The sequence below is a fragment of the Heteronotia binoei genome, chromosome 8 (assembly GCF_032191835.1).
Source record: "Heteronotia binoei isolate CCM8104 ecotype False Entrance Well chromosome 8, APGP_CSIRO_Hbin_v1, whole genome shotgun sequence".
Taxonomy (NCBI): domain Eukaryota; kingdom Metazoa; phylum Chordata; class Lepidosauria; order Squamata; family Gekkonidae; genus Heteronotia; species Heteronotia binoei.
In genome coordinates this window covers 82,721,953-82,728,298 of record NC_083230.1, presented here as the reverse complement: position 1 = coordinate 82,728,298, position 6,346 = coordinate 82,721,953, and positions in this window count along the sequence as shown.

The window sequence follows — 6,346 nt, the reverse complement described above, 5'->3', positions numbered from 1 at the left end:
ATCTGACATGCTTCCATTTCATTGTTTCAGCTCACAGAAATGTGATGGGAGATTTTTCTGCCTCTTTTAGGGCTAGGAAAACGAGAAACACATCAAGCCCCAAAGGGAATAAGATTCATAGCACTCTTAATTCCAGAGGGGTATCAGTGTTAATCCAAAATAAACGGGAGTCTCTCTACATAAATGCCTCATGTGGCCTCACTACATGTCTGACAAAGTGGGCTCTAGGCCCTGAAAGTTGATTCTGGAATAAGATTGTGTTAGTCTTTCTGATGCCACAAGACTCCTGTTTGTTTTTATTGCTCTCAAGGAGATCCAGATAAATGCTTCTCCAACTCTATGTGGGATTTTCAAACAGGAGTTCCTCTTTCTTAATGCCACGTTTTCAAAAATCAGAAGAGGTTGGAAAATAGTTCGGGATTTGTTTCTGCTATTCAAAGACTCCCCCCCCCCCCACAAACTTCCTCTAGGAGGACAACAGCCCTTGGTCACCAAGTTTTTTGTAAAAAAGAATGGACAATGGTGGAAAACAATTACTAATATCTATTGTTTACAAATGGTAAAATCTTTGAGAAATGATGGTGGGTAGTGATGTCATCAGAACTGAAAATATTAACCTCAAAGTCATAATAACAACAAGGTCCTCATCCTCAAATAGCTAAATCTGCAGATTGGGGCCATGTGGAAACCAAAGAGATTTTTCTGCACACTTGGGGAACTCTACAAGAAAAATCTTAAATCAACAACAAAAAGAGATAATCCCACCCACCCCCACTCAGGGCCAGATTAACAATTAGGCCAAGTAGGCACTTGCCTAGGGGCCCCACGTCTTTAGAGTCCCTGGGCTGGCTTTCTCCCCCTGCTTGTGGCTTTCCTAGCCTGCATGAGCAGTCAGCAACTGAACCACTCTTTGCCTGACTTGCCTGGTGCAGCTGCTGCTGGCTGCATCACCAAATTTGCCTCTCTATGCCTCTCCCTCACAGCTTTGTCAAAGGGGCTTTTGAGAAGGTGGTGCAGGCTGCAGCAGGGGCTGTGGGTGGTATCTGAATCTGAGATAATTTGTAAGGGAACTCCTGAAATTTTGACTGCCTAGGGGCCTCCACAGGGTTTAATCCGGCACTGCCCCCACTCCCAATACAATTGCACAGACAATGGACTTCCGGGGTAGGAAAATGCCGAGCTGAGCTGCTTCTTATTAAGGGAGCAGGCTGGAACTTCTATTCAGGGTAGTGGAAGGCAAACTAATGCCTACTGCCTACTTTTTTCAGTCAGAGATTAGTCCAAGATATGCAGAGAAAACTTTGAGGAGATTTACCTTGTCTAAAAGGGAGTCCCGGGGTGGGGGGGGGCTCCTTTGAGGCTCTGAGGGGTCTCTGGAGAAGAGTTGCATTTTCATCATCTGCAGAAGTTTACAGAGTCATTTATTTGACATAAGCTCGATAGAATCCTAACCTTCTTGGACATTACTAAACATCTAAAGCTATACAAGACCAGTGTGGATCTGGATAACTTTCAGAAAAGGTACAGATTACTATCTTTCATTCTGGGACTATTTAAAGTTAAACAGAATAAATTCAGAAGGTGGGAAATGGAAATCTAGAAAGCTTGAAAGAAGAAGGGATGAAGAGGTGAAATTTGGACTTTTTAAATTTAAAGGACAGTGCTAAAAAGTGAGAAGGAATTTATTGTTTGGTCTACTTGCGGTTTTGAAAAAAGAGCACCATCATCACAGACCTGCAGCATATACAGTCAACACAGGAAGTATGTCAAGTATTGTGAGATCTCTCTACCAGCAAAAACAGGATTTGGTGGCAAGTAAAGCAGGAAGTATCAGATAAAAAGCCTACTCTAGGATTATAATACTATAGAAAAACATCGGCGGCCATTACAAGGAGGTCAAATTAAAATAATATTTTAAGGTGTTCGGGACATTAAAAATTGTTGGAAATAATAGAGGTGGTGATGAAAAGATAAATACTATTGGACATTATTGTTAATTATAGACTTTAAAAGCTTTTAAAGAAAAAAAGAATTTTTTTTTGTCCAAAAACTTTTTTATTGAATTTAGTAAACATATAAATAAAGCAATCAATGACTGTATCTGCAATCATTCTTTGTGTATAAGCATAGCATACCAGCAGAAAACAAAATATATATATATACACAAAATACAAACAAAACAACACATACATACATTCACACATACATACATACTTGGCAGCTGAATTAAAAAATAAGTACTCTGTCCATATGTTAATTACATCAAATTAATAATGTCATAATATCTACCAGGAATACATGTACGCATCTGATCTACAGGACTAAAAGAAAATTTAAGAAATGGAAGCCATTGTGGGGCCCAGGGGGCCGGCGCAGCGGCCCGCCGAAGCAGCCTGTCACTAATAACACAGGTTGAGATGCAGGACAGGAACCCGGAAGTGACCGACAGGCTGCTTCAGCGGGCCGCTGCGCCGGCCCCCTGGGCCCTACAACGATGGGACTGATGCCACAGGGACGGGCTCGAAACACTCTATAACCCCTCAAAAGAACAGCAGTCTAGCTCGCTTCCCCCGAGCCCTGCCGCCATAAGCCTCAAGGGGGCTCATTTTGCGGCATCTCCCGGCGGGAGGGTGGCACCCGCACGGGACACATATCAAATGAAAGAGGGGGCGCAGGGCTATCAGAAACAGCTGGTGGAGGGAGTCGGGAGACCACCCCACTGGGGGATCCACACCCCGAAAGTGATGAAGGTGGCGCAGATACAGCCAACAGAGCAAACAGGACAAAATAAATAGGCTGCATTATGCAGCACAGTTGAGAAAGTGCCTTATCCCATATACTGATGAAGTAAATACAGGATCTGAGAACAAAATTGCACCAGAAGACACAAACACAAAGCTCCCTTACACTGAATCAGTGCTTGGGTCCACCAAAGTCAGTATTGTCCACTCCAGTCACAAACACAAAGCTCCCTTACACTGAATCAGTGCTTGGGTCCACCAAAGTCAGTATTGTCACATAAGAACATAAGAGAAGCCATGTTGGATCAGGCCAATGGCCCATCCAGTCCAACACTCTGCGTCACATAAGAACATAACAGAAGCCCTGTTGGATCAGGCCAGTGGCCCATCCAGTCCAACACTCTGCGTCACATAAGAACATAACAGAAGCCCTGTTGGATCAGGCCAGTGGCCCATCCAGTCCAACACTCTGCGTCACATAAGAACATAAGAGAAGCCCTGTTGGATCAGGCCAGTGGCCCATTCAGTCCAACACTCTGTGTCGCATAAGAACATAAGGAGGGAGGGAGGGAGGGAAGGAAGGAAGGAAGGAGGAAGGGAAGGAAGGAGGGAAGGAAGGAGGGAGGGAAGGGAGGGAAGGGAGGGAAGGAAGGGAGGAGGGAGGGAAGGAAGGGAGGAGGGAGGGAAGGGAAGGGAAGAAGGAAGGAAGGAAGGAAGGAAGGAAGGAAGGAAGGAAGGAAGGAAGGAAGGAAGGGAGGGAGGGAGGGAGGGAGGAGGGAGGGAGGGAGGGAGGGAAGGGAGGGAGGGAGGGAAGGAAGGAAGGAAGAAAGGAAGGAAGGAAGGGGGGAGGGAGGGAAGGAAGGAAGGAAGGAAGGGAAGGAAGAAAGGAAGGGAGGGGGAGGGAAGGAAGACCGCCCCCTCCCGCCAGCCCCCCCCCCTCTTTCGGCCCCCACCCTCCCTGCTTACCTTCTTCCAGGGCGGGTGACGGCCTCTCATCCCGGCGGCTGGTGCTGCTGGCGAGGCTGGCGGCGGCTGCGGAGGCCGGGGAGGGCCTCCGCTGGTCTCTGGAGGACCTCCAGTGACCAGCGCCGGCCTCTCCGCGGCCTCCGCGGGTCGGCGCTGGAGGGCCTCCAGAGTCTCTGGAAGGCCTTCCGGGACCAGCACCGGCTGCTGCGCGGCCTCTCTGCGGCCTCCGCTGGTCGCTGGAGGCCCTCCAGAGTCTCTGGAGGGCCTCCAGCGACCAGCGGAGGCCGCGGAGAGGCCTTCGCTGGTCGGTGCTGGTCCCGGAAGGCCCTCCAGAGTCTCTGGAAGGCCTTCCGGGACCAGTGCCGGCTGCTCCGCGGCCTCTCCGCTGGTCGCTGGAGGCCCTCCAGAGTCTCTGGAGGGCCTCCAGCGACCAGCGGAGGCCGCGGAGAGGCCTTCGCTGGTCGGCGCTGGTCCCGGAAGGCCCTCCAGAGTCTCTGGAGGGCCTTCCGGGACCAGCGCCGGCTGCTCCGCGGCCTCTCCACGGCCTCCGCTGGTCGCTGGAGGCCCTCCAGAGTCTCTGGAGACACTCCAGCGACCAGCGGAGGCCGCGGAGAGGCCTTCGCTGGTCGGCGCTGGTCCCGGAAGGCCCTCCGGAGTCTCTGGAGGGCCTCCAGCGACCAGCGGAGGCCGCGGAGAGGCCTTCGCTGGTCGGCGCTGGTCCCGGAAGGCCCTCCACAGTCTCTGGAGGGCCTTCCGGGACCAGCGCCGGCTGCTCCGCGGCCTCTCCGCGGCCTCCGCTGGTCGCTGGAGGCCCTCCAGAGTCTCTGGAGGGCCTCCAGCGACCAGCGGAGGCTGCGGAGAGGCCTTCGCTGGTCGGCGCTGGTCCCGGAAGGCCCTCCAGAGTCTCTGGAGGGCCTCCAGCGACCAGCGGAGGCCGCGGAGAGGTCTTCGCTGGTCGGCGCTGGTCCCGGAAGGCCCTCCACAGTCTCTGGAGGGCCTTCCGGGACCAGCGCCGGCTGCTCCGCAGCCTCTCCGCGGCCTCCGCTGGTCGCTAGAGGCCCTCCAGAGTCTCTGGAGGGCCTCCAGCGACCAGCGGAGGCCGCGGAGAGGCCTTCGCTGGTCGGCGCTGGTCCCGGAAGGCCCTCCAGAGTCTCTGGAAGGCCTTCCAGGACCAGCGCCGGCTGCTCCGCGGCCTCTCCGCAGCCTCCGCTGGTCGCTGGAGGCCCTCCAGAGTCTCTGGAGGGCCTCCAGCGACCAGCGGAGGCCGCGGAGAGGCCTTCACTGGTCGGCGCTGGTCCCGGAAGGCCCTCCAGAGTCTCTGGAGGGCCTTCCAGGACCAGCGCCGGCTGCTCCGCGGCCTCTCCGCGGCCTCCGCTGGTTGCTGGAGGCCCTCCAGAGTCTCTGGAGGGCCTCCAGCGACCAGCGGAGGCCGCGGAGAGGCCTCCGCCACCGCCGCTGGGCCCCGCACGCCTGCAGGGACGCTCCCTCCCTCACTCGCCGCCTTCCCCGCCGGTGCTCGTGGCCCACCGCTTCCGGGGCTGGCTAAACCGGGACCTCTAAATGGTCCCGGTATAGCCAGCCCGGGAGGTGGGAATAGGGGGCCAGAACCGGGACATTCCCGGGCGCCCGGGACGGTCTGGCCACCCTATTACCAGGGTACTGTTCAGAGAACCCTTAGTCTAAAGGAGCTGCCCAGCAAAGAAATGCACCATTTCCCCTTTCCTACTTTAACAGTCACTCAGCAAGCTTCTGTGGCAGAGTGAGAATTCAAACTTGGTCTGAGCCCCAAAGCCTTAACCATTATACTGCTCTGGCTCTCAGTAATTCCCAATACATGTTGACGTGTATGTTGAGACATGAAGCCACAATGATTGCACCCACTACTCCATAGCCTTTGGGGCAGAAAGCCTCCACTTTCCATTGATCACACTCTTCTCTCCGCCCATGTTTAGGGCACTGACCTCATCTTGAAGCTGAGAGTAAAGATATATTAAAATTGCCTAATGCAAGAGAACCCTAGAAGCATCGTCACCACAGCACAAAAAGTGTGGCCCAATTAGTGAGTGGGGTAGGGAGGGATGCCAGAAAGAAGTAAATTGGATTATATTGGAACTGCAAAGCTGATGCCCATTCACCATTAAAAAAAAAGATTGAGAAAAACAGATTGAGAAAACATACATCTTTTGAATCTTCAGGAGTTACTTGTCTCCAAATTGTGCTGCATGGCTACTCTTCTCCATTGTGACAAGATCATGCTGTTGATAGCTAAGGCCCTGTGTTCTCCAGAAGATGCATGCACTGGTCTTTATATGTAATTCACTCAGGGGATCCACTACCTCTGTGGAGTAGAAAAATGAACTTTTGTGATTACAGCAGGCAGGTGCCTTCAATACGAATCTTAGTTAATAAAAATAAATAAAGCCAAGCCAAGCCCAGAGTTAGAAAACAGTCTAGAAAGCTCAAAGCTATCATTGTTTTTAAGGCACCTGCACAGGACTAAATAAATGTTTAAAACCTCTTAGCACAAGTATCCTATTTCTACATGCCTGGTCACGGGCAACTGCATTTTCCCGTAACATTTAGGATGGCTCTCAGCACCAGTGAAAAAAACCTGTCTTGGAAAAGCGTCTGAATGTCAT